This window comes from Protopterus annectens, chromosome 11.part0 (assembly GCF_019279795.1).
Source record: "Protopterus annectens isolate FY-2018-M chromosome 11.part0, PAN1.0, whole genome shotgun sequence".
NCBI lineage: Eukaryota > Metazoa > Chordata > Ceratodontiformes > Protopteridae > Protopterus > Protopterus annectens.
The window spans coordinates 1,042,232,978-1,042,250,222 of record NC_056745.1 but is presented as its reverse complement, the minus strand read 5'-3'; the positions used below and the strand labels follow the sequence as shown (position 1 = coordinate 1,042,250,222).

At 38.4% G+C, this 17,245-nt stretch overlaps 1 long non-coding RNA gene across 1 annotated transcript; it reads right to left on the bottom strand.

Annotated features, from left to right (window-relative positions):
* Positions 1–10,155: 10,155 nt before the first annotated feature.
* LOC122815685 lies at positions 10,156–17,021 on the bottom strand. Its single transcript, XR_006366985.1, has 2 exons — positions 16,813–17,021; positions 10,156–12,508 (listed from the first exon to the last, which is right to left on the bottom strand). It is a non-coding gene; the product is annotated as an uncharacterized LOC122815685 (long non-coding RNA).
* Between the last annotated feature and the right edge of the window lie 224 nt (positions 17,022–17,245).

The window sequence follows — 17,245 nt, the reverse complement described above, 5'->3', positions numbered from 1 at the left end:
AGGCTCTTGCTGTCCCCATATTACCTTTTTTAGGCAAGGCTCAAAGGTTCATAGGTTCATAGGTAGGTACTAGGCTATCTGCCCAAGGGCATTTATAAGCCTAGCCATAATGTGTTGGCTTTGCCTCCCTTTTAAATTAGTTTCCTGGGCCCCTGTCTAGCAGGGCCACTGAAGTGATCCCAGGGGTAAATTTACAATTTCCCATCCACTCATCAAGATTCCTCTTGAAGAGAGTCAGTGAGGGGCTCTGCCTAACATCAACTGGGATTTAATTCCAGAGCAAGGGAAGTCTCTGGGACAGGAATCTATCCCTCCAGTACGTCCTGTTTATTGCTGTGCTGAGGTTTAATTCACTGGAGTGTGTGGCTCTAAGAGATTTGGTTTTCTTGAGGTGGAGAATATCCATTAATTCCAGGTTGGACATTGCCTTATACATCAGTCATAAATCACCTCTGAGCAGGCAGTAAGCAACCGAGTAGAGCTGGAGTTTCTTTAGTCGAGCTGCATAGGGCATCTCTTTGAGGCCCATGATCCTCTTGGTGAGGTACTTCTGTGGTCTTACCAGCTGTTGCATGTGCCAATTAAGGTACATACCAAATGGGGCATTGTACTCTATTATGGGCCTAATGAGTGATGAGTAGAGGGGCACAATGGCCTCTCTTGATCTAGAGGTGAACCCTTTCATGATTAGGTGGGCTACATAGAAGGAATTTCTAAACACTTTGGCAATGTGATTATCAAAGGAGAGTCTACTGTCCACCTGTGTCTCAAGGTCCCTTATCACACTTTCAGTGTTAAGTATACTACCATTTATGTTGTAGTTCATGGGTACAGAGTTTTTACCAAAGGGGATGACAATGCACTTTTTGGCATTGAGCTTGAGGCCATGGCTTTGACACCAGGCATCTGTCTCAGTGAGGCCCTTTTGTAGGATGTCCACATCGTTAGTAGTTTTGATTATGGCTCCTAGTTTGCAGTCATCTGGGAACTTCATTAGCCAAAGACCTTCTGTGTTAGCCTGTACTTCAGGGAAGTAGATACCAAACAGGACAGGACACAGGACTGAACCTTGTGGTACTCCACTTGTCACTGGTCTGAAGTCAGACTTGGAGTCTGCTACTTTCACTGTGTGGGTTCTGTCAGTGAGCAAGTTGGCAACCCATCTTGTGACATAGGAATTTATACCTAGTTTAGTGAGTTTATCTATAATTCCAGAGTGGGGGATGGTGTCAAAAGCCTTGGCAAGATCTAGATAGGCTGTGTGAACCACCTTACCCTTGTCTACGGCTTTGGTGACTGCATCAAAGAAGTCTATCAGGTTTAGGAGACATGATCTGCCTTTTACAAACCCAAAATGGTTGTGGTCCAGAGTTTGGAGATTACCAATGTATTTTTGTTTATAAGTTCCATGATGATACATTCCATGGCCTTGCAGACCAGGCTCATCAGGCTAATGGGGCACTAGTTCCCAGGGTCCATGGTGGCACCCCCCTTGTGTAGTGAGATAACCATTGCTGTGCACCATTCAGCTGGCACAAAGCCTGAGGTGAGGCTATGATTGAACATGGTACATAGGTGTGGTGCCAGTTCATTCTGTAGTTCCTGTAGAACACAGCCTGGGATGTTATATGGTCCCATGGATGCTGTGTTCCTGGCTTTGGAGAGTGTTTTTTACCTGTGCAGCTGTGATGACAGCAACTTTGCATTCTTCCTGTATAGAGATGGGCTCTTTCATGGGTGAGAGGGGATAAAGTTAGCACTGATCCTATCTGCCAGGATGTTGGCAATATCAGTTGGGTCTGTATATTTAGTGCCATTCTGCTGTAACTCAGAGCAGATCTGAGTGTTGCTATTGAGATTCTTGACATAGCTATAGGATGCTTTGTGGTTGTCTTTAGAATCAGTGGCAATTTTGTTTTCGTAACTAGCCTTGGAGGATTTTATCAGGGATCACAGCTTCTTACTGAGGCTGACCAGGGAGCTCCTCCACTCATGGGATTTTACCCTCTTTTGCAACAGTTTCTTCCTTCTGTTGTGCAGTTTGTTTATGGCAGGGGACCACCAGATTGGCTTCCTTTTCTTGGAGGATAGCATCTTGGTTCTGTTTGCGATAGCACGATGCCTGCACTCACGTAGTGCTTATAAAGTGCAATTGTGAAGGATTCAGTAGTTGTAACTGTATTGTCCATCTGCATGGGTGTCCTGACGTTCACCACTTCTGCCTTAAGAAGCATTAAGTTGGCTTTGGAGAAATATTTTAACATGGTTTCCTTAATGGGGGGTGGGGCCAGAATGTGGATATGTAGGGTAATTAGCTTATGGTCAGATGGGACCAATGAGGAGTTGACTTCAGGTGTGGAACACCGGTCACTCACGACAAACCAAACCCCATAACCAACACAAATAACCACAAAGTGAGCTAAATGCTACTAACTGCCAGAAGTCACAGCCTCCAGATGCACACACTCAAGGCACTTCTCAGTATAGAATATGTTGTTATCTGTGCAGTAACAGAAACCTAGTTCAAGGCTCCAGAGAGCACACCAGCACTACCAGGATACTACTCATTCCATACCTTAGTAATTATTAGTAAGGTCCAACCATAAAGCTGTCTCCTTCAAAATAAAAATCAACACTGTAATCCCATTAAAACCAGTAACAGTTAAGAACTATTCCAAGGCAAATTACCTTTTATTAAGTGATGGATTGTCAAAATTCAATACCCCTCTAAACCCAGAGAACACAACAGCCTATGCTGAATTGCTCTCAGAAAGTCTGTACAACCATGTCAACGGCTGCATAGAGACTGCTGTTCCTACCAGAAGTAAGCCCAGGACTAGCCCTAGAAACAAACCACCCTGGTGGCATCCCAAATTAAACAGGATATACAATAAAATGAAAAAATTATGGCAAAAATCAGGAAGGGTAATTCCCATAAAAATAGAAATTCTCTCATCAAAGTAAAGAGATAATTAAGAGGATTAATTAGTCCAACTTTGAGGTTAAGATAGGGTCTCAAGTGAAAGATAACCATTAGGCCTTCTACAGCTATGTCAGAAACCTGAAGGGCAGCACACAGCAATGTGCTGAACTAGTGGTTAATAATGACACATTCACTGAGCCTGGCAATATAGAAAACCTGTTAGTGGACAAATTGAGTTCCAGCTCCCCCACACACATACACCCACCATCCCCTTAAAATTGCCCTCAAACATAACGCCTCCAGCTATAACTATGGAGCATTTATTGGTTGCACAAACTAAAGCCTCAATGAACCCTAATAACATCCCAGGATGCCTCCTGAATAGTGTAAAATATGACTTATCAGGACCCCTGGTGTCATTATTTAACTATAGTCTTAAAACAGGATTTGTGCCACATGAATGGAGGACTGAAGCAGTCATGCCTCTACATAAAGGAGGACCTTCAACAGACCCTGGAAACTACTGACCCATTAGTCTGACTAGTCTTATTTGCTAAGCCATTTATAAGGATTATCATGGAAATTATCAATAAGCACACAGCAGACATCAGCGGTGGTGCAGCGATAGCATTGTTGCCTCACAGCAAGAGGTTCTCCCATTCGATCCTCGGCTTGGGTTGGGAGTGCCTTCTGTGTGGAGTCTGCATGTCCTCCCCGCAGTCAAGTGGGCGTTCGAAAGAAATGCTTTGAATAGGCGTGCCTTCGTTGAAGGTTGGGCATCGGGCTGGCAACTCGACACCATAAAAACCAACTGCCAATCATTAGCGGACCGGAGTTCCACTGTGGCGACCCCTAACCAGGAAAAGCCGAAAGACAAACAACAATGACAACATAGCAGAAATCCAGACATTGGATCCAGCCCAGTTTGACTTTGTCAAATGAAGGTCATGCTTATTGAATCTGGTGAGCTTCCTTAAAAATGTCTCTAAGGCAATAGATGAGGGGAAAACAGTGCATACTGCCTACCTAAATCTGGCTAAATCATTTGATACAGTACCCTACTTGGACATAATCAACAAACTTATGGAACTAGTTATAAACCCATTTATAACATGCTGGATAGCTAGGTCACTCACTGATAATGACCCAGGAGGTTAGAATAAGTGAGGCCACCTCTACAAAGAAGCCAGTCACCAGTGGAGTCCCCCAGGGCTCTGTGCTGGGTCCACTCCTGTTTGGCATCTACTTCTCTGGAAGACGCCATTGAATCCCCCCAAGATGAAAACACCCTTCAGGAAGGTCTAATATAAACAAATGCTTGTTGCCAAAGCCACGGCTTAAAACTCAATATCATGAAATGCATTACTGTACCTTTTGGTTAGTCTGTCACCCTGGATAACTACATCATCAATAAAACACCCATAAAAGTTGATTCTCTCATCAGGGATCTGGGAACTTATGTAGATAGTAACCTAGCCTTCGACCAACATGTGTCCAAGGTAGCAAGAAAATCCTTTTATGTTTCTCAACTTATAAGCAAGTTTATGGCAGCTAGATCCAGAGAGGTCATCATACTTGGCCCTCATCAGACCCACCATAGAGAATAATGCCCCCTTCAGTATGCATCTGACCAGACTCATGCAGCAACTGGAATGCCCACAAGTTGCTTACAAAAAGAATACGGGGAATAAACACATTATGCTATGCTGATCGCCTCAAAGCCCTGTCTCTTTGGTATCATATAGACGTCTGAGAGGTGATTTTTTTCCTGGCATACAGGGCATTCCTGAACCATGTTTTAATGAACCTTTTGTGCATCCACAAAATAAAGAGTATTAGAAATTTTGCTTAGAAAGTATTTTATTCTCCAGCCTATAAGTCTCTCTGCTCATATATCTACGTAGTTTGTTCCACTATAGGATATAGCACAGTGGCTTCATGTGGAGCGTTATTATGTATATAGTGAGTTTCCCAGCAGAACACAGTGAAAGCCAGTAATAGGTACTGCAGGTAGCTCAGAGGGTTGAGTCAGATTTATATATATTGCTTCGTAGCACTGCTACGATACTGAACAGAGTAGGAAATCTAGAATAATAAGAAACAATGTTTCAAACCTCCCCGCCATTAGGAGGGACTATAGAATATGTACTAATGCAACCAAATGATGAGAACCAAGAATCTAAAACTGTTTTGAAAAACTACTAGTGACATACCCAAGGACCCCTGAAGTTGGTATATTAATTATCAGTCATGTTTTAAATATATTATTCTTGCTAAAAAGTTACTTATATATCTTTCTTTTTCTCTGCAGTGTACATACTAAAAGTACATGTCATGCATAAACTCATTAACTCTATGAAAAGCATTGGGGTATTATGCATTTTATGTAGTTTACTGACTTTTATTTTAGCTGTTGGCTATAGCAGTACTGAAGCAGTTTTTCATTCATTTGGCTATAATCTGACACCTACACAGGTCATGATACTGTTATCAAATGAATATTTGTTGCAAATATCCAATGTATATTATTGTCTCACTTCTCACTGCACATTGTCTCATAATGTCACATATTGATGTGTACTGAATTTACATACTTTGGCGTTTCTACAAATTTTTTTATAGATTTGTTAACCTGGTAAACCCACTGGACACAAGTGTCCTGTTTCAGGGCTGACCTAGAAGAGCTATCTGGTCAACTGACTTGCTCAGTGTCACTCTGAAGACAGAAGGAATAAAACCCTGTACTCCTAACTACAGGAAGCAGCTTATTAACAGGTCAGAGCCTTAATCGTCTGTGCTAAGTACCAAACTCCACTCCCAGAGATACCACTAAAAATGGAAGCTTTCCAACAGGACATTCCCATTCATCATATGTAAATAAATATGAATGGAAACAAATAACAATGCAGATTACTGTATCCTGGTTGCAATGCTGAGCAAGGAAGGAAACCCAGAGTGGTCAAATCAGGTTTTATTTTATATTTCATACTAATTGCATTCAACCATTCCCTGTGTATAATACTGGTCAGGTTATGATGGGACCAGCAAATTCATTCTTTGGAGTTTCTGGTTCTGATTCAATTTACACTATTGAAATTGCTATGAATCGTATCCTGTCTCCCTCTTTAGCATTACCCTGTTAAAGTTCTCTGACCTCCATCTTAAATTCTATTCTGTTCCCTGAATATGATGCAGCTTAAAAAATGGCCCTAACAATGAGATATTAACACATTGTCTGGACAGCACAAATGGAGTTATTGGGTGCATCGACATATATGAGCACAGTTCAAAAGATACAAATGTTTTATTAGTCTTTGTACCCATGCCAGCTGGAAGATAGTCCTGACAACAGTATCAGCAGCACCACCAAGGTAGATGAGAACTGAGCTGTCCCAAAGCACATAGTTCCATCTCTGTGTCCAATGGCCACAAAAAATATTTGTAACGCATTGCCTCATATCACTTTGTTCCTAAGTTCAGTTCCCAGCTGAAGAGCCTTCTGTACAGAGTCGATATGCCTTCCCTATGTCCTTGAGAGATTTAATTGACACTCTGGTTTCCTCACCCATCCCAGAGACATGTCATATGTGAATTGGTGATCCTCCAAATGGTCCATAGCTGTGCATGCTCTGTCTGAGTGTGGTTGTGCATGTGTGTCTGTGTTTGTGTGTATGTGTTTACAGTGTAAGTATGTGTTTACATGTTCTGAGAGTGCCCCATTGAGCATTAATTCCTCCTGAGTACTAGGACAAGCTGCAACTTCCACAAGACCGTATAATAGATTAAGCGGGTATTTGGGAAATGAACGGATAAACAAATAAATAAGTAGAGATATGCATACCTGTGCAACATAAACTAGCAGATGTAAGAAAAAACAGCTGTGCTGAGAGTTTAAACCAGCTGCTAAGAAAGCTGGTGCAATTATAAATTATACTGATTAGTTATATGGATTTTATGTATGCAGCTGAGAAGTGGATATTTTATTTAAGGCATCCAGGATTCAAATTCTAGCTGGGGTATTTGTTCTTGTTGTACCACTTCACTATCATTTGCATATAAGGTAGTCTGACAGTGTATCACATACACTGAGGCTATAATCTACTAATGAGTTTCATTGTATTATGGCTGTGGGTTTTAATTCCCTCAGTCTCACTCAAAAATTGCGCCACTCTGAGCAGGTCACTTATCAAGACTAGTGCTCCTAGGTCACCCCCCCCCCCCAAAGAGAGGCACTTATGCCAAATGGGTCTTAACTAGTTAAATTAATAAAAAATAAATACATAAAGATGGAATTAGGAGGTGACAAATTTAAAATGACTTTCAAACTATGGGGTTCCATGATGCTTTGTATATAAAGTAGTGTAGTAACATACCTGCATGCACTTCTGTTGGATCTTCTTTATGAGTAGCAGTTGATACCGTACCTGAGGCTGTCAGATGGCTCCTACTTTGATGTAGTGGGAAGCATGTAAAGCAGACAGGAGAAATTATACACATTGCAGACCTATGTGTCATGTTATTTGCACAACCATAGTCATTTCAGATTGCTATGGGTCACTTAACTGAAGTGGTTTACCAAATATTTTTTCTGTTCCTTGCAATTTAAAAACTAGGTAAATTTTCACACAGAAATGATTTATTTTCTGCAATTTTACAACTCTGCTAGCAGATAAAAACTTTAGGTAAGGTAAATGGTATTAATAACTAGTAGGAAACAGCACGTCTTTCTAGTCAGATACTAATATGTGGAGCAAACTAAAAGAGATAGCTTATAGCAAGGTGGATCAAACAGCTTTAGCAAATACGTTGGGAATACTAAAAAAATATGCTAAAGTCATACATCATGAGTTAATAGAGTGGCACAATATGACAGAAAAGGGCTATGTACAGTAGGATAGAGGACATATCCTCTTTATGTAAAACATAGTTTGAACGAGAATAAAAGAAAAAAATATGAATGTTCATTTTTTTACTATAAATTTTGGTTACAGTAATAATAAAGCCATTCACATAGCTGCTTATATGAATATTTTAGATCTCTGACTACTGGACAAGGACTCTTTTTTCTAGCCAAGTATCAGAAATTTACTGTGAACAGACAATGATTATGCGGTTTGCAGGCTGCCTTCTCTTTAGTCACTCAGCGCTTCTTCTTCTTTCGGCTTTTCCTGGTTAGGGGTCGCCACAGTGCAACTCCAGTCCGCTAATGATTGGCAGCAGATTTTTATGGTACCGAGGTGCCAGCTCAAAGCCCAACCTTCATTGAAGGCGTGCCCACTCAACGCTATCCACAGTGATATTTGGGGGCTGTACGGGAACATTTGATGATGCAACTAAAAGAAGGTACATCCTGTAAGAAATTTCATTTTTTACTCTGCTGCAGCTATTGACTGCAGTGGTGGTGCTGCGGTAGCATTGTCGCCTCACAGTAAGACATTGTCCTGTTCGATTCTCAGCTAGAGCGTCTTCTGTGTGGAGACAGGGGTGAATGGGCATACCTTCATTGAAGGTTGTGCATCAGGGCCGGTAACTCGGCACGTAAAAATCTACTGCCAATCATTAGTGGACCGGAGTTCTGCTGTGGTGACCCCTAACCGAGAAAAGCCGAAAGACACAACAACAACTCTGCTGCAGCTATTCTCGGGTTCAAAAAACTAAACAGAATGTTGCTGTCCATTGTAGAAAATAAACATATTCCTTTTAGCCAGTACTGTTTCCTTCAGTAAAATGATTTTACAAAAAATTATTTGCTCTGTGCCCTCAGATATGCTTCTGTTTTACTCACTCGGACATCTGTGCCTTCTGATGAATTAAGTATATTCTTGATTTGGGTAATTCAAACACTTTGTGAATTGTTATATCAGTGCATGTTTGGGGAGTATTTGGTGAAAACAGAACAAATAGCTTTAGTGCTTATAATGAAAGTTAGCCAGTCCATTCAGCATGTGAGTACAATGCATTCTGTAATCAGAGGTTTCATTAGGGACTGTAGCTAAGAGCAATATGTCATTATTTGCAAGCTCAATAAGTACTGAAAAACCTTAAAATAAACTATGGTCTGTCATATTTTACTTCAGATTTAATCAAGTATGACTAGGGTGATACATCATTTTACAATCCTTATGATTCCACAGAGACTGCATTTATGTCTAAAATTCCTGCCCGTTCATGCTGTAAGTACAAAATCCACCAAGAAAAATGCTGCAGTCACATGTAAATACTGTATGCAGTTTTCTTACGAATCTGTGGTTTTCAAGGAAACTGGTATAACACTTTCTAAAGGGCAATATCAAAACAGATGTTCTTTACTTTTTGTGAAAATATATTTTATTAGTTACAGTTTAATGTAAACAAAATAGCTCAGGAACTCCAGAATGTAATTCACAGCAGTTAATTAATGTTTTGAAAATACCAGAAATGTGCATAGGATCATAGAAAGTTACTAGGCTATTGGCACTGAGGCCCTTACAAGCCTAGCCAAGAATTTAGCCCATGTTCCAACAAGTCAGCACCCTATGCCACTGTCCAGCAGGGACACAGGTGGAATCCCAGGGGTGTGTTTTTCTGTTTCCCAGAAAATACACCTAGATTTTTTTTCACAGTCAGCTGCATAACTCTTGTACATTTTATTTTCATATCTGTTAAAACTAGAATAACAAATACATTTAATATCCTTCAAAATATGGATAGTTTTTTAACTGCTTGCATTCTGTGCCCTCTAAAGATAACTAGGTTTGCCAAAGTAGCACTATATGAGTATATACATACCACAGAAAGTTCCTGTTCTTTTCAGTAGATAACAGTCTCCACCTCAGTTACAATTTTTATTTGTTTTGCAAATAGAGAAATCAGACAATGACAATTAAGCTCAAAATGATTCAGCACTTCAAAGTGTTAAGTATTTACACCAATGATTATGGCAAGAACAAAGTTTGACCATATTTAGAATAAAAACACACACTGATCAGCAAAAACATTTAAAATAATTTAGTAGTTGGGCCAAAAACAAAATATTGACATATTTAGAGCTACACCCTAAATGATTACAGAAAATTTAAAAATATATGTGTGCTGTTGACTTCTTTCTTAAAATTAGGGAGGAAGTTACTGTCTGTTTAATGCAAGAGTCAAGTTTTCGTCAGTAATTTTCTTGCCTGCGCTCAGAGACAAGTCATTGCCGTGGATACTGTTCTGTCACTTAGGTTTCATAAGCACTACTATTACAAAAAGAGGTAATACACCATTACACAAACCCTGAGATACGCAAACTAACCACTTCCCTGTCAATGTGTACTATATATTCTTTCTATACTACTTTAAAACAATTCACATTAGGTGAGTTTGGGTACAAAGTTTACAGTGTTAACCATATTAAATCACTTAAAAGCAAATGTGAAGTGGTGACAATGAAGGAAAAGTTGTACAATGAAAGAACCACTCATTGTGTAAGTATCTGTTAATGATGGAAGATTAGGTGACATGAATGTATTGTCATGAGAGGTCCAGGAGCAAAATAATACTATTAATGCATGCTCAGTGTGTCTGTATCTGTCTACATAAACGCATACATATATATCCACATATATTTGTTCATTCTCCAATTACCCACTTAGTCCATTACAGAGTCACTAGGGAGCTGGAACCTATTCCAGCCCAAACTTAAACATACATACATATATGTACACACAAACACATGCATGTATGCGCTCATACACCAACACAGACACATGTATGTGTGCATGCACACACAAACACAGACATGCACACATGGTTGCATACACACTTACATGGGACATACACATAAGAGTATTTAGGGGACTAACAACTTACCTACAGGAATGCTGAATGAGAAGCCACTCACTGCCCAAGTTCCCCATTTGTTCCCATTGGAGTGAGTACTGAAGGAGGTACCCCCAAACTTATTGTAGAAACATTATGTGCAACCTTTAACTAGCCACTATCCCCCTTCATGCAGTATCCATCCTATGTAAATGAATATATCTTCTATATACTCATGTTAATGTGGGAGTATCATGAAACAGTATGCTGAAAAGTGTGGCGTCTACCAGAAGTCAGTCTTGATGCAACTGAATTTTGTATACACCCTTCCATGATGGGCAAGCATGCTATTAAGCATTTGTTCCTAGTTCCACTTAAAAAGCCCTCTGAATCCAGGACCAATAACTGCTCCTTGAGCACTAAGGGTAGAAATGGTTGTCCTGCCTTAGTACCAGATGACCAGGTCAAAGGCATTCTGTGGCAGAATACCGACCACTCTCCATCTCTGTCACACAAACATGTGCTACATATGTACCCACATGCACCTCTGTGTACATGCATACTTTAATGCACACACATATACTTGCCCTGAACATCTGTTATAACAATAAATCTTTCTTTTCTTCATAAAAAGGAAACAGCTTGTAGTTTCCATAACAGCACTACGGTGCCTATTAAAAATTGTATTATGTTTTAGAAATGTTAATTCTAAACTACAGCTAAAAATACCAGTCAGCACTGTTGGAAATTAAGCTACACTCAAAACAAAGACCCCTTTAATTGGTTTCAGAACCAAACATTACATCTTGACCATAATGTGGTCTTTATAAAATATGTAAAAATGACTGTGCACTTCAAGTCCCCTTGAAGACCTAGTGAGACATATAATTTCAGAAATAAACTTAACTAAAAAATAATTCAACCTAACTGATTATCCAGCACTCAGATTCATAGTACCTCTTTGAAAGAAAAAAAAAATTCACAGTACCTTGACAGTACCTAACAACCTGAAAAATGTAGTGCATCTTAGAGTTGTAGAATATCTTTGGGTGCAGTCTGTCCTGCTGTGTACTAGAATTTAACACTATGGCTTCTACATTAAAGTTTCTGCAAAGCACTCAGAAGCTCTAAATAACATTTCCCATGTGATTAATTTATAATGTTTCTACATTCTTTTTTTGTTTACACTGGGGAGCTTTTAGCATTGGAGCTAATAGGAATATGAGAAGGATTCCAGCATTTTTATTTAGTTCATCATATGGCAGGGGGATTTACAAAATAAAGTCTTGGCAAATGTTGCCAGACATTTTCAGCATACAGGCAAGAGCCTTGCAAAACACATTAGCAGCCTTGAGAAAAATATGGCTGATGTCCCCATGCATTGTGTGGGTATGTAGCCTTATTACTGCAATATTTACTTATGCTATACCACATTTCTTGTTTGTTGGTTTTCATGTTGTTGATCATCACTTTTCTGTTCTTTCATTTCTCAGAATGAATCATGCATTGCTGCATCTCTTTCTCCTGCTCACGGCTAAAATCTGGGTGAACTTCATTTTCACAATTCCTGTGATTTGCACCAAGTTCACTTGAACTTCTTCTGTATACACAGTGCAGTTTAAAAGCTATACGCCGAGATCTCTTTTTGTCCATGTACCCCAGAATGCTATAAGAACGATCATCAGAATCATGGTGTAGGTAGCCAATTCATCATGACCCCATTCTTGTGTAAAAGCACATGAGCTAGGCCAGTTCTTTCCTCTGCATATGGAATCTTTCTGCCTGTGAGTGCGAAGAGCTTGTATCCTTAAAGGAAACAAAAGATGAAACTGAAGCATTTAATTCACAGTGAAATAACAGAAGTTTATTCTTTTTTCAATATATAACAGCATCCATTGTGCTTGTAGCACTTTAATCGTAGAAACAAACATTTTCTCCAGTGCCCAATCTTTAAAACAGGTTCAAAACTAAACAAATGCGGCAACAGCTAATTCCATCCCAAGTCCCCCAGTTAGTTAATACACTTTTACAAATAGTAACAATGCACATCATCCTTTTCTGGAAATTGAACAATACTCCTCAAGTAAACTTGCATTTAGCTATCTCCTAACCAAAATTCTCCTGAGATATTACTTTACTAAAAGGAATAATCTAGGAGATCTAGGATGCAGTAAGGCACCTATGCATTGAAAACAAGTAAATCCTTCTAGGAAATCTTGTACGCAGCTAGATGCCCATATATTCAAATCATGTAAAATTTTAAGAAATAACAGTTGTCATACATTGTAGGAGAGTGTTAATATGCTTAAATTACATAAACATAGTACAGAGTCAGGCAGTTCCTTTCCTGTTTGGATTATAGCTAATATTGTTATACCATAGTTAAAATATGATAAAACACTGTCATAACTTGGTGTGCATTTTTCTCTTACAAAGTCCAGCTTTAATTATGCAATATTTTGAAAAAAAGGTACCTACATGCATTTAACATTGAATTTAGTATAGTATTAGTCAAATGCTTTGCAGCATGTTAAAAAAAAAAACCTTCCTAGATTTTTTGCCAGGATGTTATTTTCAAGGATAGTATATTCATTTCTGCTTATATTATACTCAGTACTGGACCAGAGTCAGTACTTTCATTATAAATACAAGGTAAACCCAGAGTTATTCAAAGGGCCAAGTAAACAAAAACCGAGTCATTTAACTGCTTGCAAAAACCCCTGGCAAAACAGTAAGTCTTTATGTTTATATTATCATTTCCTTAGTTTACTTTTCATTATAGTTTCATGTTGTATTCCTGCACTCTTGTTTAACAACTCCAGTGGAATAGTTTCTAAAATTCCCTCACCTTCTTCAGGCTTTAACTCCTTGGCTAGCTTTGATTTTAGCAACCATTTCCTTTGCAAGAGAACCACCAAATTATTATATTTTGTATTCATTATCTGGGTTTTTTAACAACCAAAGTCAAATAATAATAATAATAATAATAATTTCAGTAGATTGCGTATACTTATGTAATGATTCTGTCAAAATGAAAACTGTCTTGACAGTAAATGTTACAGGCAAGATGGTATATATGAAACTGTTATGTATAACAAATTAAGAATAGGTTGCTTAACCGTACTTGATGGTTTTGTGCAGTTTGTGGATCACTACATACAGATTCATGAAGATGTCAGTACAGAACAAGTAATTATTTCATTTCTTCTACCAACTGACTGTTATTGATACTACTACTATTCTTTTTAGTACACCTAACATAAAATCATATGACAACTGTCCAGGCATGAACTGCCAAGTATGAATAGCCAAAATAATATACATATGGTAAATTTATGGTTAAGGAGGCTTTGTACCCTTTGAAGGGGTATAATTATTTGGCAGGTTTGGAGACACAATTTCACACAAAGGAGAGGAAATATTTTAAAAATGTACTTCTGTTACTCTCTGCGTATATAAACATGCATACTTCTATTGGGCTACTGCTGTGTCCTGATAAGCAAACTTAAATAATATACTTCAGACCTACTGTAATGTACACTGTTTAGTAGCTTATGTTTATTACCATTTAAAATACTGACAAGACCATCACTGCACTTGCAAGGAGCACTTTTCTTCTTACACAATGACTCATACTGTTATAGATTAAATTACAATATTTCAGCACAAAGTGTTACCCTCAAAAGGATTGTATAACAGTATATTTCTAACAAATCAGGTAAAACTATTTGTTATATGTGTGTACTTGTGTGTGGGTGTGTGTATTACCATACCTCTTAACTCTACAGATTTTCACAGAATGTCCAGATTTTTGCCTCATATATTTGTTCTATTTCTCATAAAATTGTGGTTTTCTGGCAAATCAATGGCAAATCATTGAGGATTGAAGTCAGAAAATAATGACAGCTATTTGAGTTTCAGATGTCATACCCTTCAGAAAATGTATGTTAATGTAAAACCTGTTATTCTATAAACTTTCTAAGTTTGTAAGAGCAATATTTAAAAATTGTCCCTGTTTTTTTGGTCTTCATCCCCCAATTATGTATGGATTTGTCCATCTTTTTTGCTCTAAGATGTTGAGAGGTATGGTTAGCAGATCTCTCTCTCTCTCTCTCTCTCTCTCTCTTTTGACAAAACAAACTCCAGTTCTGTGATCCTCATACGAGGAGCCACACAATACTTCTTTGGTCCCACTGCATAGTTAGGTAGTCTTAAAAGTGGGGCGCAGTAACTGCTGAAGAAAAATATTTCAAAACAAATATTAAGGCAACAACATTAGATAACAAATCTAAAGGAAAGTTCAGTAACGTAAAAACTGTTAGCAGTTAATGAAAAAGACAATTTTCTTCAAGTACAATATAATGAGTGAGGCTTGTTAGTTTTAAAAGCATCTTTTAAAGACAGGGTAGTGTAGTTGTGTGGTAAGCAAGATACTCAGAAATGCGTGCCTAGACTACAACACAGAAACTGATGCTGCCTGTGCACTATATCAGAATGATTTATTTTGGAAATATGAGCTACAACATGGGTTTGGAAAACTGTTCTTCAGCTTTATAGAAATTATTCATATTCACTGTCACAGCTGTTAACTTATTAACACAGGAAATGGGCACTAAAATAGTCAGGAGTTCGTAGGTTACTAGGCTAGCGTTGCTAGATCCCTTACAAGTCTAGCCATGTTAATCCCAAGTATCCCCATTTCTTTTTTTTGCATAGTTTGCAGAAAGAATTTATGAACAGAATGGGTCTGTGATCAACACCAGCTACCCCTCTCCATGTGGGACATGGGTGCCACCCCAGAGGCAAATTTGTGGTCTCTCATCTAAGTAAAGGCCTAACACTATAGATGAGTACTAGATTAACTGGCACTGTAGGCCACTTTAAACCTAGCCAGTTACCCCATATGAGAATCAAACCCTACACCTTGCATCTGCAAGGTAAACACCTTAACCATTATGCCAACCTCCCAACACAAGATTATATCACCCCAGGTGAGACTTGAACCCACAAGCCCTGGTTTAGGAGGCCAATGGTTTATCCATTAGGCCACTGGGGCCTAATTTTAAAGAGGACAGAAACTGAGTACATTGCATACATTAATCTTCTGAAGAATAAATCCTTGGCTGTAGCAAATAACTTTATGTGTGACTATAACCATTGTTATTTTGCTACAAACTGTACATTTTATGATGGACAGAGTAAAACTCTTATGCACATACCAAGAAAATGCCAGAAAATGAGGGACACCTAAAAAATATGCATTGTCCAAATGTAAATGCGTCATTTCATTTTCTTAGGCTCCCAACAAAACCTGGAAGGAAATCTGAAGACTATGTGAATGTTATTATGTGCACATAAATCTGTGTGCACCCATATATGCTCTTCTGAATATAACTTTAGTTGTGCATGTGATCACAAGTGCACAAATGTATTTTCTGCCTGTATGTGGTCTTCTGAGTATAACTTAAAAAAAATATATATATATATATATATATATATATATATATATATATATATATATATGTATTTGAGATGCGTGCCATCTGAGTGAGCAGAGTTTCAAACAGAAGGCAACTGAATTACACTTCCGAACCACATTGTTAAAGTTAAAATGTTGTCATGTGTTTCCTTTTAAGTTTATCTTTTTTTTCTGTGCTTGGCTGCTGGGAGTTGCAGCTCATCCAAGTAACAAAGTAATAAAACAGCTGTTGCCAAGAGCTGTCTTAACCTCCATCATGAGCTGTTTGCATTTTCACATTTAAAACTGTAGCAATGTGTATATTTTACCATAGAAGGAAAACAGCGTCTACATTAAATTTACCACATACATGCCCTCTGACATGAGACGATAACTTGCACATGTTCATTTTTAATTTTTAAAACAGAGCGAGTGAAGTGTTATGCCTGACAAAGAAAAGATATGCACAAATTAAATTAGGTTCTTCATTCTGTACTTCAGAATGGTTGTCAGCTGTACTTAAAGTAGGTCTCTGACTGATAAATTTATGAAATTTACTTCTACATGTTATTATGCATTTGGAAAAAGAGCTTGTCAGGAAGAAAATAAAGCTTATCTAAACATTGTATCAGTTTTACTCAGTCCAACTCACCTTCTTGAGGAATTCATTCTGAGTTCTATAGTTCACAGCTGCTGCTACCAAGTCTGTGCTGGTATTTTCACTTTCGGTAAGGTTTGTTTTGATTTTCCAGCCCACCAGATTTTTTTTTTTAGGACAGACAATTAAAATGAGTAAAAAGAGAAAACAATTTCTCAGTATTTGTTGGAATTCTCTGAGCTCTATCACCCTTAAGCTTTACCAATATTCTGGTCATCTGCTTTTATAGGCAGCAGTCACTGAGACAGCATCTCATATCCTGTGGGCATGCACAGAGCTGGCACCTCGTTTCCTGTAGGCATGCACGTCCACCTCAGTTCTGCTGATCTATATCTGACCAGGGCAGTGTGCGAGAAGCCACTTCCACCTTCTCTGTAAGAAACAGATGCTTTTCCTTTTGAAAGAGTAAGCAAGTTTATACTGACAA